Source organism: Acartia tonsa, chromosome 11 (genome assembly GCF_053477335.1).
Source record: "Acartia tonsa isolate MP-2025a chromosome 11, ASM5347733v1, whole genome shotgun sequence".
Lineage (NCBI taxonomy): Eukaryota > Metazoa > Arthropoda > Copepoda > Calanoida > Acartiidae > Acartia > Acartia tonsa.
Window position 1 is genome coordinate 36,738,991 of NC_137270.1, and position 19,981 is coordinate 36,758,971.

A 19,981-nucleotide genomic window follows, 5' to 3' on the forward strand; every position below is an offset into this window, starting at 1 on the left:
TCAATGAAATTTTAAACATAGTTAGTTTAAGTAGTTTCTAGTACACACAAAAAATTTTATTAATATCGAAGCAATACGAAAAAAGTTATCGCTTTCGTAAAAAAGGCACTAAAAACGATAAGAAAACAGCATTATAAACTCTCTCAAAACTGGTTTTTATCTGTACCTATTAAATTAGCTTAAAAATAGCATTAAATTTGACGATTTTAACGTTAAAACAACGTAGAAAACAGCAAAAAAGGCCGTTATTCTATAGCCATTACATTACTTTAAAAGTATAGTCAAAAAAATGTTAAAAATCACGTTTTTTTATTCACCTATTGGTCTGTATTAATTCTCTATCTAGGGACTTACATCTATTGGGAGTAAAATCAAGAAAAAGTTAAAATATTTGTTTAGTTTAAAAATTCACACATAGATGTCTCCAAGTTTTAAGGAAACTTAGACTTGCCAAATTACAATATGACCATACAGGCATTAAAAACACATAACAAACACTTATAAACAAGGGCCAAACTATTTTATCCTATACTTTTATCATTTTAATCATCTTTTATATGTGATCAGAGCCTCCTGCTACTTCTATCTAGTCCTTAACAAGGTATTAACCGTTCTTAACCAACCCTTTCCCCTCTTTGAAATAGAATTGGGGTCAAAGATGATTATTAGTTTAGAGGAAATTCGCGCGAGGAATGACCTCAATAGACTTGCCCCCCCCCCCCCTCCCCTGTATGTGTCAGTTTTGTCACCCGGTACATGTCTGAACGGACACCCCCCTACATATTGATATATAGGGGGGTGTCCATTTTGACATTTACCGGGGGTCAAAAATGACGCATACGGGGGGTATCTATTTTGATACACACCGGGTGTCAAAATAGATGCATACCCCCGGGGGGGGGTTTAATTTTCATGATACCGGGTATGTCTACTCCTAAACTAGGATTATCCCTATTCTTATATATTAATCTTAAAAATCTTTGAAATTAAAATCCGCAAGAAAAAAATGAATAAATCTCGAGCCCAAAAAATCAGGCAGTAACGGTTAGGGGGCTGCAAAGAGTAGTATCAAATATATGGGCCTTAAACCAAAATTTTTTATACACCCTAAAAAAAGCTGACTACCAATAGAATTTTAAACATATCTATGATTTTATTTAGAAATATTTGTTTTATATTCTTTTTTTTTATAAAACCAAATATATTTTTACGCTTAGATAGCTTTCAATTTCAAAAAGTTATCAAAAAATTTCATCTAAGCTCTTTTGTATTGTCCAACCCCTCCCCTCTCTCTATCTCTCCTAACACTATGAAGTTTCACCCTTCTACAAGATATATCCCATCTCCTCCCTCCCTTCCCCCAATAATATATCATCACATATGATCTCTCTCTCTCTCTACCTACCTACCTCCTCTCTCTCCACCTATCTAGCAGACACCCGGCTTTACTAGTGTGTTGCTACTTTTTACCATTTTTTGGGGGGCTAAAATAATAAAATTTCAAACTTCCATTTAAGTAATATTTCTACGAGAAAGGGAAAAAAGATATCTAATTTTCAAATTTAATCAATTTTTTGTTCATACAATTTATTCTTATACTATTCAAAATGTGACTTTTTAAATTAAGAAATTGGCGTATTTTTTAATGGCGAAATGAAGGAAACACCATTTTATATCCTTTCCCTAATTTCCCACACAGGTTCCCAGGGACAATAGACGCAATAGTTGTATATATTCAACATCAAGTGTTACTCTATTGTTTAACTCTAATTGAATTCAAACTAAGAAAAGCATAAGCAGCCAAAAAAAAACTGATTTCTTTACTGTTAAGGGAAAAGAGCATAAAACCTGACCACGACTAACATAAAAACACTTGCCATATTCTCATATACTTAATATAGTATACCTCTATATTTGAATAGCTATTAATATAACATCTTTTACTGGACCAAGTAGTAAAATTTCAAGTGTGTGTGATTTGGTGTACATATGTGTGTGTGTGTGTGCGTATGTATAAGTGTGTGTAATCTACCGACCGCGTCGTCAGTGGACAATTGCTTTTTAATTTCAAGTGTGTGTAATAAGTTAACAAGAATGACAACATCTACAAGTAGCGCTGAAACACTACATATATTACAATTCATGGAGGGAGGGGGGTACATAGGGCAGCCTATTACACTGGTCCCCAAAGTTTTATAATAACGTTTTCTTATTCGTTGGTTCAACAACTTTGGGGACTGTATTGAGTTGGTTCATTAATTTGAGTGTTTTAACGTTTCAACCACTAATTGTAATCTACATTGGAGATATATAAATATTTAAAGCTTTAATTGACGGACCAAGGTAAATTATTTAATCAACTTCTGTTGAAAGGGGGGGGGGGGGAAATGTGGTGACTCGTGCTACGACATACCAGCAATTTTATTTTGGGTGCTACTCCCTTAGTTTTAGAGATAATTGGATGAAATCTTTTGGGCTGGGTCAGTAATTACCCCAACTAGAGGTATCTTTCAAAAAAAACGGCGGCGGGACCGCCGCTCCCGCCGCCGGCCGCCGTTTTCCGCCGCCACCCAAAAAAAAATTTTTTTTGCATTTCTCGCCGAATTAGGCAATTTGGAATCATTTGAGACCATGTTATTTTTTTCAAAAATTTTTCCCCTTACAAGCAACCCTGCGGGGGGACTTAATCATTTTTTTTCAAATTCTCGTATATCAAGGTATATCTTAAATACAGTACTTCTCCTGTGATTTTGAAGATATTAAAACAAAATCTTTTTAGGTTGGTAAGTAAAAAATATTTGAATTAAGAAAACGGCGGCAGGACCAGCGGGACCGCCGCTCCCGCCGTCCGCCGCCGTTTTCCGCCGAATTAGGCAATTTGGAATCATTTGAGACCATGTTATTTTTTTCAAAAATTTTTCCCCTTACAAGCAGCCCTGCCGTCCGCCGCCGTTTTCCGCCGCCAACAAAAAAATATCTTAAATTCAGTGGTAGGTACTCCTGTGATTTAAAAGATATTGAAACAAAATATTTTTAGGTAGGTCAGTAACTAATGGCAGAGGTACGGCTGCGGAAAACTGCGGCGGGAAATGCAAAAAAAAAATTGGCGGCGGAAAACGGCGGGAGCGGTGGTACCGCCGCCGTTTTTTATTCAAATATTTATTACTGACCCATCAAAAAAGATTTTGTTCCAATATCTTCAAAAGCACAGGAGAAGTACTGAATTTAAGATATACCTTGATATACGAGAATTTGAAAAAAGTCCCCCCGCAGGGCTGCTTGTAAGGGGAAAAATTTTTGAAAAAAATAACATGGTCTCAAATGATTCCAAATTGCCTAATTCGGCGAGAAATGCAAAAAAAATTTTTTGTTGGCGGCGGAAAACGGCGGCGGACGGCGGGAGCGGCGGTCCTGCCGGTCCTGCCGCCGTTTTCTTAATTCAAATATTTTTTACTTACCAACCTAAAAAGATTTTGTTTTAATATCTTCAAAATCACAGGAGAAGTACTGTATTTATACCTTGATTTACGAGAATTTGAAAAAAATGACTAAGTCCCCCCACAGGGTTGCTTGTAAGGGGAAAAATTTTTGAAAAAAATAACATGGTCTCAAATGATTCCAAATTGCCTAATTCGGCGAGAAATGCAAAAAAAAATTTTTTTTTGGTGGCTGCGGAAAACGGCGGCGGGCGGCGGGAGCGGCGGTCCCGCCGCCGTTTTTTTTGAAAGATACCTCTAGTTGGGGTAATTACTGACCCAGCCCAAAAGATTTCATCCAATTATCTCTAAAACTAAGGGAGTAGCACCCAAAATAAAATTGCTGGTATGTCGTGGCACGAGTCACCACATTTCCCCCCCCCCCCCCCCCTTTCAGCTCTCTCTCTCTAATGCAAGGGAAGAAATTGTGTTTATAGAAGCATTAAATCGAAAGGAATAAGCTTATTGGAAAATAAATGTGTAATTCTGCGTTTGGTAGCTAGTAACTTTATTTGACAAGCAGGGTTTTAAATCAATAAAAACAATAATTTTATAACTTTAATTCAGCAATTCAAAAATATTATTTTCATTTTAGATTTTTCTAATACAACGTGAGATCAACTTAGAGAAGGATATGGCATTTGAAGACAAACATCGACAAAAAAAAAAAAAAATAAAAACACAACTAACATCACGGCGTAAAAAATATTTTGGTAAATAGCTGATTTTAAAAAAAGAGGAAGAAAAGAAACAATTTTACGTGTCCCTTGAGGTATCTAGGAGCGTAGCCGCTAGTTCCAAATAAAGTATAATGTATTCATGTTACTGTAAGTATAACATTAAGCTAAACTGTAAGCATCACATAAACTAAATAAATGACAAATATTGTCTGACTGACAGAAAATTCCATTTATTTTTTTAATTCCTAACTTTTTGACATGTAAAATGATTATATACCTAAGGCAAAATAGTTTCTCTTTAAAAAAATTCCTGTTAAAACCTGTGCACGCCTGTGTAAATACTGAACATGTATGCTTAGTATAAATATTGCAGTTGATACTAAAATCTTTTCTCTTGTGCAAAAAAGTTAAACCCTAACCAAGGGATAAGGGACAAAAAAATTTTAAAAATTTTTCAGTTTATAGTACTTTAATACCTCAGGTATCAATATCCATTTTTTTGACAGATATCAAATGAATAAAAAATGCTTTTAAAACAATAATTAAAAATTCACATGCATCAAAATTTTGGGTTGAAAATTTACTAATATACCCCCATTTCCAGTGAAAAAAAGGACCGACATGGCTCTCCTATACTTCAAAACTTCATATGTAAACCTCTAAGGTTTCAAACTATTCTCTGCCCCATCCCAAGAAAAAATACCTTTAATTTTTCTTAAATTTACTTTTATCGAACAACCGTCAGCCCCTCTTCAAATATCCCTAGAAATGTGGGCATAGCCACTATTAACTGCATTTATTTTGTTTCCAAATCTTACAAAGAATAGAAACTACTCTATCCCTAAATTCGTGACTATGCCTCTTTGTGCAAAACTATTTGTTTATAGAGATTATCTTAGTTATCTGTGACTTTTGTCTCTCTATAAAGGTTCTATTAATATCTAATACTCAAGTATTACAGAAGAATTTCACTTTGGGATAGCCTGGTAATCTAGTGTCATACTATTGTGACTTTGTAGCTAGTGGAATGTTTAACCTTCCCTTGCTCGGCAATGGATTTATATACCTTGAAACTTTAATTGGCCCTTTCAAGGAGGATGAATTGAATAACTCTATGATGCACTTGATATCAGACATGACTTACTTTAAGATTTATTGTGTTATTTTCAGCAAAAAGTTTCTCACTTATTTTTTTAAATTAAGATAAAGCCTCCCTAAAAAGGTTCATTCAGAAAACAGGTTACAGGAAAAACGCATATACAAATATTTGATTTTTCATGAGTTTTTAATAAACCCTGGTGTTTCAAATTCATAAAATATTACATGATCAACTATAATATGAAGTTCATTAATATGAAATGATTTACATTTACATAATTAAACTGTTTAACTCTTTTTCTAATTTAATTTCTCTAAATTCAAAGACAGAAATGGCATTTAAAAGATTGAAAGGTAAGATTTGATTAAATTCATTTTCCACGAAGAGTTACCCAATATGTCATAACTTGATAGGCGCGCAAATGTCAGTCAATCACAGAGAAAATTTACTAAAATGTACTTCAAATCTAAAATTGTCCAATGCTGGCTTACCTAATAGTTTAGGGAAATAAAAAATACACTACTATAGGTCATAGCCACCCATCTGAATATATAACTAATTTTTTTGTAGAGAAGCTACTCTATAATTCATTTTGTTGTCCGTCATCAGTAACTCTGAATTCTTCGGCTGCAATATGCGATAGACTGCTGATTTTATTGGTGAAAATATCCCTTACAAAAGAGCATTCAACATAACTTACTTTGTCTGTCAGTCAGTCATTCAAGTTACATATGACATTAACACATGTATTGATTATTATGAAAAGTTTGGTGACTTTCTACATTTCAATAATCACATCTGCTCTATAACTCACTTTGTCGGTTTGTCCATCAATAATTTTTTTGTGCATCGCTGAATGTTGTCATCCTTGTTCTACTAACATCATAAGCTTTTGTTATGAACTCCTGTTGTGTTCTTTTTGTCTCCTACTCTTTCCTTAATTTTCCTAGCTACATATAAGCTGTCATTTATAAAGTGACAGATGTGAGTAAAAGAATAGAGGGGGCATGAGCTATATGTAGCTCTGTCTGAGCCTTAAAAATCAGCTAATAACCTCATAAATATAAACACAACAAAGTCCCTACAAAAGAACAGAAAGCATTTTGCTTGCAGACGAAAAGTGTCTCCAACACTTCGGCAAGATAACTGTCTGGTTTATACATATATACTTATACATATATTTTTTTTAAATAATTCAACAGAATAAAAAATATGTATGTAAGGGAAGAGCAAAAAAAACTTTTAACTTCAATTGAAAGATATCAAACTTTGCATAATGATTCCTGTAATAATCTGAATCGGGTACGATTGAAAAGCATAGCAACTTTTTAATCATTACAAGAAAGTCCGTAGGTCCATTTAAATTTTATATGATTCAAACTAGAAACATTTTATTTGGTGTACAAATATCTAAAGTAGCTGTATGGTGACTAAATGTCATGTTATTCAAAAGATTTCACATATAGAAGTGAGATTTTCTTTAATCCAATTTTACATAAATAGAGAAGCAAGGATAAATCTTAAATTTAAAAAAATGATAACCATTCTTGCCAGTATGGCTTCGAAACCACGAAAAGCTGTCTATAATACGATGCTTTAATAACTACTAATATTGTTTAAATGACCTAAAAAGTTATGAATAAAGTAAATATCTATTTATTTATTAAATAAATACCATTATTTTTTATTACAAGTCATTATAAGGTTACCTATAGTTCGTCCAGATATCAGGTTTAATAAGATCTTTTAAACGGTTATAGGTATATAAGTCCATAATCTAAAAAAAGACTTCTAGGGCAGGTTTCAGGATATTTTGGTCTACCCGACTGAAAAATGGGGCCCTTTAAAAAAAATATGTCAAGGGCTGGGGTTAGGGTTACACCACCCTCCCTGAAAGAAGGATAGGGGCGACAATACTAAATGGAAAACTGTACAAAAATCTCAAAGCATAGAATTAGACATGTATAATGCTTGTAAAAAAAACATTGAAGGAAAGCAGTTAAAGCTAGAATATTATGTATATATAGGATAAATATATTACATACACGTATGTAATTGACTAGAAATATCCACCTGTATACATATATCATATACAACTAGTTAGCTTATCTTTACATCAAAAATGAAATGAGTATTACTTTCTGAATTTTTAAAATAACAAGTTGAAGGACACAAATTTTGTTACACTACAATCAAGAAACATTGAAATCAAAATCGTTTACAGGTATTTTTAGTTAAAAACAAGGTTTAATGACACACATTTTGTTACACTACAATCAAGAAACATTGAAATCAAAATCGTTTACAGGTATTTTTAGTTAAAAACAAGGTTTAATGACTTTAAAGTGACTCAAATAAAAACTTAACTTAAAGGCCTAGATTGAGAGTTAGTCCTAAAAAAAAGACAAAAAATGTTATTGGCAGCTTTTGATTCAAAAGGTGACTGAATAAACTATTACTTTTCTAAAATAAAATTACTTTTGCTGTAGTTAAACAATATTGATTTCATTAGAGACTAGCGCGGCGCAAATATAGTGAGTACTTAACATAAACAATACAATAATATGGGCTTTAATTCTAAATTAAGATATAGAAAAGTTCACAAATCAACTAAGAGCCTAAAACTCAATTTTAAATTGCCATGATAAAAATATAATCAAATACCCCCCCCCCCCCTCTCCTTTCTCATTTCTGTCAGTTTTCTGAACCAGTACAATATCTTTGAAAACAATGTAGAAGAAAACAGTCTCACTGGAAAATTTCTTCAATTTTGTTAAACATTTTCAAAACTTGAAGACTGAGTTAGTATTTTTTACTTTGAGCTTTGGAAAGAGATAAGAATTGTTAAAACTTAAAAAAGCGGACAAAAAATGAAAATTAACAAGATATAATTTAAAATCTGAGTTCTTAGAGGGTTTTAAAAGTTTTATTACGTTTAAATGATAATGAAATGTTGGTATTAAATGATTCTATGGTATTGAGGGAGTGGAAATTAAACTGTAGATTACACTGGTACCCAAAGTTTTATACTCCAAACACTTTCTCATAATCACTGGCCTAAAAACGTTGAGTCCTTTTTTAAAATCTTGTTTGTTTTGGTCAAACTACCAATGTCTAAACGTTTAGTAGAAATGTATATCAATTTATTGTCCATTATCTTATCCCCTAAGATCCCTGAAGAAAGGTAATCATCAAAAGTCAAAACGATCGATTTCTCTGAGTCCAAGGGGGGGGGGGAGTTCTGACACATTTGCGTAAACGGTGAGTATAGGCTTTATCTTTGGACTGAGAGGATAGGTTATTAGGGATAAAATCATTCTTATATGATGAATTTCCCCCAGATTTAAGATTTTTTGGATAGGCCTCCAGGTTCCGGAGCTCCAGGCCTCCAGGTGGTCCCTGTACAGGTAAAATTGAAAAAAAGAATTTTTTTTTTTAAGTTACAGGTCAACTTATAAAACAAAATATGCATCTTTTTTAATATTATTCACATATTTGAAGAAAAAATATGCATATTTTGTTTTATAAGTTGATTTTTAACTTTCAAATTTTTTTTTTTTTTCATTTTTACCTGTACAGAGACCACCTGGAGGCCTGGAGCTCCGGAACCTGGAGGCCTATCCAAAAAATCTTAAATCTGGGGGAAATTCATCATATAAGAATGATTTTATCCCTAATAACCTATCCTCTCAGTCCAAAGATAAAGCCTATACTCACCGTTTACGCAAATGTGTCAGAACTCCCCCCCCCCCTTAATTTGAGAAAACTTATCCCGATAACTTGACAAGAGCAAGAAATGGTGGAAAAGAAAATCTAATTTTGTTTTGTTTCCAAAATGTGTGAGAATATTTGAACTTTGTTTTGTAAAGGGAGAAAAAAAAATAAGGTTGAGGTTAAAAACAAGTTTTATAGTTTTTTAACAGGGACATGTGGATTCATGAATAGTGCAGCCTATTTTAACTGTCATTATTCTTAAATGAGCGCTTTCACACAAGATGCCAGTTAAGCATTGAAAATCCCCACCGGTTATCTTAGAAATAAAATGAAAATCAGGGGGGTACAGTTTCATTTCCTAAACCCTCTTGAGACTCTTACCCTACGGGGGCCTATACCTGTGGTGCCTACACCCTTCGGGAATACCCAGTAACCAATATAACCTATCCTTACCTGTTCCAATGTAATAAACAAATAAAACTAACCCCCACCCCTCCTCAGTTATTTTAGTGTAAGGGGGCCCGGGGGGAGGGGGGTTGTGCGATCGTCAGTGCTTACCGGTAGTGATTTTTGGAAAGCACCCTTAAGTGCAATCAATCTAAACAATATTTAATTCACCATCAAAATACAACTGGGCATGAATTGAACCATCTTCTGAAAAAATTGTATGATATATTTGGAGCTATTACACTAAGTACGAAGTTTTTAATTTAATTTTACCCCCCCCCCCCCCCACAGGATTTAAAAGGCTGGCAACTTTGTGTATATATAACAAGTTTTTTTAAATCAAAGCTTCAGATTAAGATATTTCTTTATGCACTAGGTATATCATCATTTTATAAAGGAAGGTGGTTATAACTTCCATACAAATTCCTTAAGTAGTATTCGTAGTAATGAATGTCTGTACACAATGTCAGGAATAAGGTATAGCCAAGTAACGAAATAAATCTAAAATAATATTTGGGTGGCAAATAAAAAGGTTGTAAATTTTACCATGCCCCCCCCCCCCCCCCAACGACAGCTGAAAATCATGTATAGGTTTTGTGATTTTTTTCCGAAGTAATTTCGTTGTTGGTGTAAGCTAAAACAATGTACAAGGTTCAAATTTTTTATCTTATCTTCAATTTAAAGAGACTTGACAAAACATTCAATGTTTTTCTTTCTCTGCCCTCTCCACTTATCAAAGGTTAGGTAAAATAAAAACAATTATGAGACCAGGAAAATCCAAAGATTTAAGAATAAATCAAGTAAGCTTTCAATTAAGGGTAAAAGAAACGCTCCATGAAAGGTATTTACAAGTTTAGCAACTTAGCTTGGTAATCTATGTAAAAAAAAATTAGAAATAATGAAAAGGGCAACAAAAAATCTTCAAAACAGATGAGTTACCAAAACAATATGCAGATAATTGTTTTTTTTATAAGTTTACTACAAAAAGAGGTATAAACCTTTTCTTATGCTACTTTTTTCTAATATTTTTCAGAATATTTTTTTCTATCTTAACTCTGTTGTTATTATATAGGTGTAATTCTTGTGAAAAATGTAATTAAAACTCACTAGGTCCTAAAGAGTAAAGACACATAATATTAATCACATTATATTTTTGGGTAATTCAGACATTGTTTTAATTGTTATGAGGTATATTTATAGTTTCTAGACCCTGACAAGTGTAAGAATATCCGTGGTGCAGCGATAAAAGTTTGCTACATCATCGAAAACCACAGAATAGCTTTATAAACATTTTTTTTTGTAATATTAGATAGTTTGGATTATATCTTTATTATGAAAGATTGAATTTAAAAGATAACGGGTAGTAGTTTATCCAAGGAAAACTATTTTGCCTAAAAAATTTAAAAACAGATTATTCTTGTAGATGTAGTAAGTAAAAAAAAAATTTATATTCTGTCTTAATTATGATTTGTTTTTATTAGGGATAAGAGTATGGGACAATGGTTATAAAGGGGGTTGGTAGGTTGTGCTAAAATTCCGTAAAGGTGTGAGTTTTAAGGCTTAAAAACAGTGGTAGAACGATAATATGTGTATTTCTTATTGAATAGAACCAAAGACAACAAATTTTATATTTATATATAGTGAAATGAATATTATCGTTCTACTACTGTTTTTGAGCCTTAAAACTCACACCTTTACGGAATTTTAGCACAACCTACCAACCCCTTTTTTTGTTGCATTGGACCTTGGGCGCTTAAACAAACGCTTGTTATTTTTACAGAAAAATTTTATATCCCTTGAATAGAAATAGGACGAAATAGTTTTTGATAAGTTATAATTTCATCTTAACATAACAGAGTTTTAACTTTAATGATGTTATTTAGCTGAAAATAAAAAAAGTTTTGCAAAAAAAATATGTATATTTTTTGAATTAATATTTGTTAATTAAACTTGACTTAATTAAGTGAATTGCTATTAACGTCAGAAATGATTTAGATAATACCTAATTTAAAATTTACAAGCTTATTGCATGTTTATAATTTATAGTAGTGTAGCTACTCTATAAATAACTTACTCAAATGAAGAATCTGATAAGTTTAGAAAAAATTAATGTTAACTTTTGCTAGTTGTAAATTATAATTTTTAAGACAAAATGTATATTTTTTTTTGTAATGTACTTACCTAAGTATATTGTGATAAAAAAATAATGTTTCAATTAAAGAAAACTATATTTACTCCACTTTTTTATTTTATCATTACGGCTGTGAATTCTTTTCATTTTCGACTGATAAAAACTGGTTATTTAACCGTGTTAAAAACATGTTTAATATGTATTTTTTTAAAGTTGGGGCCCTAAAGTTTTACTGCATTTTATAAAAAAAACTACAGCTACATATTTTAGTTCCGTTCTGGCCCACTGTGATGCATATAGTTTTGTCCATGTTGATCCTATAGTGCTTTCTTTGCGACCTTGACGTCCTTGGGTCAAACATATTTACTTTTCACAATAGATTTGTTCTAACAAAAGATTTTTAGAATAGATAACCTAAAACGGCACATGAGCAGAGCATCATGCTTAAAGTCTTAGGTAGGGAAAGCCTGCTTTAAAAAATGTTATCCTAGACTAAAAAGCTTTTTTGTCTGAAGCTTGAAATTTTAATGACTTCTGAACGGATTGAGTTCTCCAATTTAGGAAAGCTTCCATTGTTCTCAGGGTGGATTTAGGCTTTTTTATTTTAAAAATTAAGTCATGGGATAGTTCTATGCTACTTTTAAAAAATCTTTTTCTGTTTCTTGCTATTCAAAAATTGTAGATATAAAAGCTTATCTGGTACCTACAACATGAAGAAAAACAATTCATCCAGAAAAATGGCAGAACAGTTTGTTATCCTTTTGTGCAAATATTTAATAGATATCTAAAAACATATTACCAAAAACATAACTACTCTAATCTAACCCTCTATTTTAAGAGCTACTGAGCTGCAGTGGGGTTTTTTAATTGACCATCTTAAACGAAATACAAACACACATAATTCTAAACATACAAACACCCCTTGTTGATGATTAAATTCTCAATTTACTAATGCATATTTTAATGAAGAATTACAATATTAAACTAGGATTGGCAAAAAGGTAAACAAGATACCCAGTCCCATTTTAAAACATGTATTTCATGAACCCCTACCGCTAAGGGTAAGGGTAAAGTGATGTTTACCCCCCTCCCCCCCTTTAGCCTTTTAAACACAACATTTTAACCCGATCAAATAAAAAGCTTGGACGTCCCTGCCATCAATTATCCACATTTACCAATTCACTTCCAAAATTTTCAAGAGGGGGAATTAATCTTTCCCCTCCTATACGAATCTCAAGTAACCATGATTGCCGTCCCGGCCCTGCTTAAAAACAAAAATTTTTCTTCCCCAATAAAATAAACTTATTGCACTTTTATTAACAGAAAGCATAACAGAACACCATTAAATCTATTGAACCCCCTATTACTATTCATGTAAAGCACCCGACAAAAACTACGCTAGCAGTGTCGTACAAATGAGTAAAGCGAATTTTGTGAAGATCTCTTTTGATGCTTGGGAGAAACAAACATTTCAAGTTAGTTTAAAGGGCATTGAAAGACATTTTATTGCAAAATAAATTACAAATGCAACGCTTGCATCTTATTTTATTCCACCCTTATGGGAGATCATTATTAGGAAAAATGATTCAAGGGGGGTGAATCGTGAGAAAATAATATTTGACAGTTTTTAAGCAAGGAAGCAAAGACATTAATCCATTAATTAAACCGGCGTTATACTCTTAGAAATTTTTTTTTTCAATTTGAAAATTTGAGTATTCCCCCCCCGCCCCCCCCCCCCCCCCCCCAACGACGAACAACTATTTTAGGTTAGGTTAGGTTTTAGACTAGGGAGCCGAGCGCTGCGGCTTGGCAGGCAAGGGGGCCGAGCGCTGCGGCTAGGCAGGCTAGGGAGCCGAGCGCTGCGGCCAGAGTTCATAGTTCGCTGTCGGGGGGGGGGGGGGGGGGGGGGGGGGGGGGGGGGGGGGGTTACTCAAATTTTAAAAATTGAAAAAAAATTTTAAGAGGATAATACCATTAAACCTCTTCCTTAAACATTAAGTGTGATATTCAGCTCTTGTTAGGGTTTATTTTATTATGAGCACTAAAGCCAATAAACAGGCACAACACATTATAATGCAGTTAAAACTTCACGAGAAGATTGTACAATCAAAGAGCAAGATATCTGTTGAATGATACTTGAACTAATATTTTAAGTTGCCATGAATATGAAGTCTAAGAGGACCAAACCTTGCTTAGCCAACAAAAAAGGGATTAAATGATTGGGTTTTCTTTTGTTTATTATTGACTATTGTCTCCAATACTACGTATATGTTTTTTTTCAGTATTGACCAGAACCAGTTCTATTCAAGCAAAAACAAATCGAATTCAAAACAACATTAAAATAAATATCCATAGAATGAAATAGAATTTTAGTAAGCTAGGAATCAAATTATAACTCGATACACTACCCAGCTTTTACTAATAACGAAATTAATTCGAAAAATTTCGCGAAATCTATACGTTATTTTCAGCTGTCGATGGGGGGGAGGGGGGGGGGGGCGGGGGCAACAATTCACGACCTCTCCATTTGCCCCAAAATTATAAATTTGGATGTATTTCGCTTGTTGGCTATACCTTATGCATGTACCTTCACTAACAAGGATAACTAAGTGCGCTTTTTACATAAACTTTTTTATTCTCAGAGTACCTGTCCCCGTCCCTGATTGAAACTTAAAGTTATCAAGCTTTAATTTATACAAACAGATTGTCTTTATGCTCAAATAATCTTGGCGGATTTCTTATTAAAAAAAAAATCTTTTACGGTTTTAGGTAATATTTTCAGTTCATTAAGTATAACCTAATAAATTTGAATAGAGTTATTATTACTTGGATCTTCCACCAAATCTTCATGTTTGATAATATAGTGGAATGTTACTTGTAGCTGGCTAAAATAATGATCTAACACTACCCCACCCCCACCACTTTACACAACCCCTCCCTCCTACTAAATAAACGGACTAATAAATAAATGACAGTGGAAATAGTAACCTAAATTGACGACAATTTTCTCAGGTTTAATATCCACGTTTATTCTACATACATTGGAATATGGTATGATTGTTTGTGTGCGACGAATTTGTGACATTCATAACTAGCGGGATCGCCCCTAGAGGCACTATAAAGAGAAGAACGAGAGATTTAATTTAAATTTTAGTTCTAAAACTTTATTTATAGGTAGGATAGTTGAGTTTAGCAAGAATTACACCAAACAGACAGTAAGATATTAGGATATTTTTCAAAATATGATTTTTTTTATTTCTTAAAAATACATAGTTTTGTCGTCATTTTGTCCTTGTTAAAGCTCCAAATGAGATCACAACTTGTAAATAGGTCAAAAACAAACAATATTAGTCTAAGAATATCAATTTCTCAAAGGTGAAATGGAATCTTCACAGTTAAACAGAAATCTTTTATTTATAATAAGCATAATTTCCTAAAAGTAAATAGAGAATAAAGATTTGAATTGATTTCTTTTATCTCGTTTTTGTCGTTACTTGAGTGCACTCGAATGGTAAATGGTTGGAGGGGGGGAAGCTTTTTGAAAACAAAACTAAATGTCAAAGAAACTCAACTAAAAAAAGAGTCAGAGCACTGAAATTTGGTATGGCAGTTGCTTTAGAGAGGTACAATGTGGAACTGTGAAGAAACAGCGGTGGATCCGCCGCTCTCGACGAGTTTTTTCCTTTCTCTTGCCAAATTAGACAATTTTGAATCATCTGAGACAAATTTATTTGCTTTCATAAAAATTTCATTTATATTTTAACCTGACGCTTGTGATTTTTTTGAATAGTGATTATGTTTGTATTCCAAAGACTTATAACATTTCTGATTTAAAGATTTTACATTAATTTAAACGATTTCTTGAAAATCTATCCTGGTTTAGTGTAAAAAAACATTTGTATAAAAACACTTGATGATTGTTGAAGTGAAAAAACAGCTACTTGAGAATCAAATTTCTTGATAAGATTTCTATTAGTAATGGTTATCAATTACGTTTTTCTCCTTTTTCAAATAGGAAGATAAAAAAAATTACTTAAGAAAATTTCTATTAAGATTGTTTAACATAGAATTTACTATTATGTACAATGGGTTAGACATTTGCGTACAATCTGTACACTTTTTCCTTAGCTAGAGAGTAATAACACTAGGGATTAAAATTATTATCTTTAAATGTGACTTTAACAAAGCATTTGATACAATTCTGTATATTGCTATATATAAAAATTGTTTGGCAGTTGGGAATGGGAGCTTAGACTTTGAACTAAGCAATCTGTGATATTTAAAGTTATCTGCAATGTACATCCATTACCATATATTTTAGTGACACAAAAGTATATTATTGTGATTAAAAATGTATATTTAGAAAAAGGGTTGGTTACTTGTAATATTGTAAACAGTTTAATTTATGTACTTTTGCAATTTACAGCATTTGATGCTTTTCTACCGTGTTATTTTATTTTGTCCTTTGAACTCAACAAAGCATTTGATGGTATTGCCTTAGAAAATGCTTTACATTTAAAAGTTTTTTCATATAAAACCATGGTGAAACCTAACTTTTTAGTCGATAAACCAAATATCAAACATAAACCTAGTATATTCACTAATAAAATACTATGGATCAATGCTGGAAGGTGCTTAGAATCACTTGCTCTTGTTCGTGGATAGTCCCCTTTAGTCAATTGAGCTTGCTTGTACTACATTTATTGGTCAGTACGTATATTCAGCAGGATTGGATGGGACCGATTCAAATATAAAAGCTGTCTTACCTTGCTATAATAAGCTAGTAGCTAGCACTAAGAGCCACCAACAAAGCAAATAATCACTGAGAATATGATCTGAAATTAAAGTTTCCTATTTTCATAACATATTTTTTGTCTACAAACCATTGCTACAAACTAGTTATTATAGTGAAGATTTCTCCTTGCCTTAATTAATGGAATCTATTTCATTGCGTAAACTTTCCATAAGTGACATTTTGAAGTAATATATTTGTTTTTGAGAACAAGAAATTTCGGTTAATTTTAACAATGAAAATAATATAGTTGTCCTAATTAAAGAGGGTCTTAGCAGATGAAGTTTATTTTAAACGGAGAATTTCTTAAATGTATTAAAGACTTAATTAAAGGGTTTGACGACTCAAACTAGATTGTTATATATCAAGGAAGGTCATGACTATTTTAGAGGAGGGTACCTCCCCCTCCCCAAATAAACGGCCCTGGAATTATATTCAATGTTTCTTAAAAAGCTAAAAAAAAATAGAGGGTCAGACAATGGGTGGAGGTACCTTCCCCAAAAAAGAGTTATAAACATTCCCTGGACCTATAAGAAAATTCACTGTCAAGCATAACTATGTTACTCAATTGGTTAGAGAGATCTTGAGCTACAGACACAAAATCCTACTTTATAAAACAGGATGACACTAGAAGCTCGTTACAAGTGATAAACATACAATGACTAATAAAGTTTAAAAGACTTTAGAACTGACGAAAAATTATACATAAAGAGTAGCTACCAATCATTGGGAATAAAAACATGTTATCTTTTCACTTTTTCTTATTTTGAAAGTCAGCCATTTGTGTAATGTGTAAAAGCTAGGAATAACACAGCTTTCTACGTGGAATCTTGCACAAATAAATCACAATAATTGACCACATTCTATTACATTGTTTAAATAATATGCTGGTTGTTAAAATTATAAAACACAATAAGGGTTGAATCTAGGGTTAAATTATTAAACAAGGGCGTATTATGGAAACTTTTCCTAGAGGTTGCAGCACCAACACGTGAGAGCAGAACAGAGGTTACACCCCTTGAACCCCCTTAGCCTGAGGAGAGGAGACTGAGCGAGGCTGCGCGTGTTGTGTGTGTGTGGCGTGTGTGTGTGCGCGCTGACCGGACACTCTCTGTCGCTTTGCTCTCTATTTGATTTTCTTTATTTAGCTTAACAGTTAGTTTCTTCCGTAGAAAGTCCCCTGTTTAGCTGTTATAGTAAGTTACAAAACAAACTTTGAAACTTTTTGTCTCTCACTTTCTCTTTTATATGTATGGACGGCCAAATTTCACCTTTAATTTCCCTAAAGACTAGAAAACATTATGCTAAAACATATATTCACAGATTAATTCACTATTTTTGTACATTTTTCTCTGAAAGAATATTAGAATCTAATAATTATAAGTACAAATTTTATTTTTATTCGATTGTACTTTGAAAAAAATTGCCAATGTTATATTAGGTTGGGGATAAAGAAGCTTTTACTACAAGTTTTGAGAGACTTATTTCCTAATGCACATCTATAACCTTAAAAAAGGGCATTTCTTTTAAAACATAAGTGCATGAAATAAAATAAAATATTTTTGTGAACAATCAATATGAAAATTTGTCCTGTCTGTTATAGAGTGTAGGCCTAGTATGCTATTGCACTACACTGTGGGGCAAATAAATTAAGAAAAAAATATGATTGAGCTATGTAAAGGCTTTTTGGAACTCATTTATTACCTAACCTTTTAGAAACCTGTAAGAATTTTCAATACTCTGACCTCTAAAATTAACTTCATTTATAGGTTAATTGAAAAAAAAGCTGATTAATATATTTTTTTAAATCAAAGTATAAAACAACTTTGAACTTATGTATTTTTTGTTAGAAAACATTGAAAATAAGGGGGGGGGGGAAGTTCTGACACTTTTGCGTAAACAGTGATTATAGGCTTTGTCTTTGGAGTGAGAGGATAGGTTATTTAATATAATATAATATTTATTTTATATTAAAAAAGTTTCCTTTTGGGATGTAATTTTCCTATTTTTATAAAAATTTTGGATTCGGCCTCCATGTTCCGGTACTCCAGGCCTCCAGGTGGATTCTGGACAGGTAAAAAAAAAAATTCAAGTTAGAACAAAACTTATTTAACAAAAGTTGCTACTTTATGGATAGTTTGAACAAATTTGAAGAAAATTTTAAAATCGGGCTCCAGGTTCAGGTACTGCAGGCCTCCAGGTGGATCCTGGACAGGTAAAAATTGAAAATTTTTACTCTAAAAGTTAGAACAAAACTTATTTAACAAAAGTGGCTTCTTTATAGATGGTATTAACTAATTTGAAGAAAATTTTGAAATCGGGCTCCAGGTTCAGGTACTGCAGGCCTCCAGGTGGATCCTGGACAGGTAAAAATTGAAAATTTTTAGTTTAAAAGTTAAAACAAAACTTATTTAACAAAAGTAGCTTCTTTAAAGATGGTATTAACTAATTTGAAGAAAATTTTGAAATCGGGCTCCAGGTTCAGGTATTGCAGGCCTCCAGGTGGATCCTGGACAGGTAAAAATTGTAAATTTTTAGTTTAAAAGTTGGAACAAAACTTATTTAACAAAAAATGCTTCTTTATGGATGGTAGGAACTAATTTGAAAAAAAAATTTATTTAACAAAAGTGGTTTCTTTATGGATGGTAGGAACTAATTTGAAGAAAATTTTAAAATCGGGCTCCAGGTCAAGGTACTGGTAGGATCAAGGTGGATCCTGAACAGGTAAAAACGGAAATTATTTACTATTTAATTTAAGACAAAATTCATTTAACAAAAGTTGTTAATTTTTAGCTAGTATTACCTAATTTGAAGAAAAAGACGAAATCAAGTTTTGTTCTAACTTTTAAAGTAAAAAATTTCAATTTTTACCTGTCCAGGATCCACCTGGAGGCCTGCAGTACCTGAACCTGGAGCCCGATTTCAAAATTTTCTTCAAATTAGTTAATACCATTTTTAAAGAAGCTACTTTTGTTAAATAAGTTTTGTTTTAACTTTTAAACTAAACATTTTCAATTTTTACCTGTCCAGGATCCACCTGGAGGCCTGCAGTACCTGCACCTGGAGCCCGATTTCAAAATTTTCTTCAAATTAGTTAATACCATCTTTAAAGAAGCTACTTTTGTTAAATAAGTTTTGTTTTAACTTTTAAACTAAAAATTTTCAATTTTTACCTGTTCAGGATCCACCTGGAGGCCTGCAGTACCTGAACCTAGAGCCCGATTTCAAAATTTTCTTCAAATTAGTTAATACCATCTATAAAGAAGCCACTTTTGTTAAATAAGTTTTGTTCTAACTTTTAAAGTAAAAATTTTCAGTTTTTACCTGTCCAGGATCCACCTGGAGGCCTGCAGTACCTGAACCTGGAGCCAGATTTTAAAATTTTCTTCAAATTAGTTCATACCATCCATAAAGTAGCAACTTTTGTTAAATAAGTTTTGTTCTAACTTGAAATTTTTTTTTACCTGTCCAGAATCCACCTGGAGGCCTAGAGTACCGGAACCTGGAGGCCGAATCCAAATTTTTTTTAAAAATAGGAAAACTACATCCCAAAAGGAAACTTTTTTGTCAAATAACCTATCCTCTCACTCCAAAGACAAAGCCTATAATCACTGTTTACGCAAAAGTGTCAGAACTTCCCCC

The 19,981-nt window shown here is 32.5% G+C and overlaps 1 protein-coding gene across 2 annotated transcripts in view; it reads right to left on the minus strand.

Moving 5' to 3' along the window:
* Positions 1-17,381, minus strand: part of Actn (alpha actinin) — a 164,469-nt gene extending 147,088 nt beyond the window's left edge. For both annotated transcript variants that reach the window (XM_080176556.1, XM_080176554.1), the window contains exons 1-2: positions 17,309-17,381; positions 16,314-16,382 (exon numbers count right to left, since the gene is read on the minus strand). The gene's annotated coding sequence lies outside the window, so the exon portion shown is untranslated. The remainder of the gene's footprint in view (positions 1-16,313; positions 16,383-17,308) is intronic.
* Between the last annotated feature and the right edge of the window lie 2,600 nt (positions 17,382-19,981).